This window comes from Chlorocebus sabaeus, chromosome 19 (genome assembly GCF_047675955.1).
Source record: "Chlorocebus sabaeus isolate Y175 chromosome 19, mChlSab1.0.hap1, whole genome shotgun sequence".
NCBI classification, from domain to species: Eukaryota; Metazoa; Chordata; class Mammalia; order Primates; family Cercopithecidae; genus Chlorocebus; species Chlorocebus sabaeus.
This window is the reverse complement of record NC_132922.1, coordinates 23828634-23829335: the sequence shown is the minus strand read 5'-3', so window position 1 is coordinate 23829335 and position 702 is coordinate 23828634. Positions and strand designations below refer to the sequence as shown.

Genomic DNA, 702 nt, shown 5'->3' with positions numbered 1-702 from the left:
GTGATCAATTTCAAGTGGAACCTGCATCCCCCAATTTGACATACAGTTCCATAGTACATACAGAAAAGCCCTGAATGTCCACAAACAGGATAAAGGTTAAGTACACTCTGAAATGCTGTATGATAGCTGAAAATAACCAAAGCAAATTTTTGGAATAATATTAGTCAGCATCTACCAAACCCTAAATAGGAGTTAGCACTCTCCCTGCATTCCATCATTTAATCCTTTCAGGTACACCTGTACATGATTAATATTCCCATTTAACAGATGTGAACACCGAGGAAAGGTGGGATTAGGAAGTTAGGACATTCGTCGTGCTCATACACTATAATTGGAATGACACAGAGAAGATTAGCATGGTCCCTGTGCAGAGATGACATGGACATTTGTGAAGGATGTTAGGACATTTGTCCAGCCAGCATGTTGCAGACCTGAGATTTAAACCACGTGATCTGTTTCTAAAGCCTGCATTCTTCTTCTTCTTCTTCTTTTTTTTTTTTTTTTTTTTTTTTTTTTTGAGACGGAGTCTCGCTCTGTCATCCCGGCTGGAGTGCAGTGGCATGATCTCGGCTCACTGCAACCTCTGCCTCCTGGGTTCAAGCAATTCCCCTACCTCAGCCTCCTGAGTAGCTGGGATTACAGGCATCCACCACCATGCCCAGCTAATTTTTGTATTGTTAGTAGAGACAGGGTTTCACCACA

The 702-nt window shown here is 42.0% G+C and overlaps 1 non-coding gene across 1 annotated transcript; it reads left to right on the top strand.

Moving 5' to 3' along the window:
* Positions 1-303: 303 nt before the first annotated feature.
* On the top strand, positions 304-411 carry LOC119627388 (U6 spliceosomal RNA). Its single transcript, XR_005243587.1, has one exon. It is a non-coding gene; the product is annotated as a U6 spliceosomal RNA (small nuclear RNA).
* The last annotated feature ends 291 nt before the right edge of the window (positions 412-702 follow it).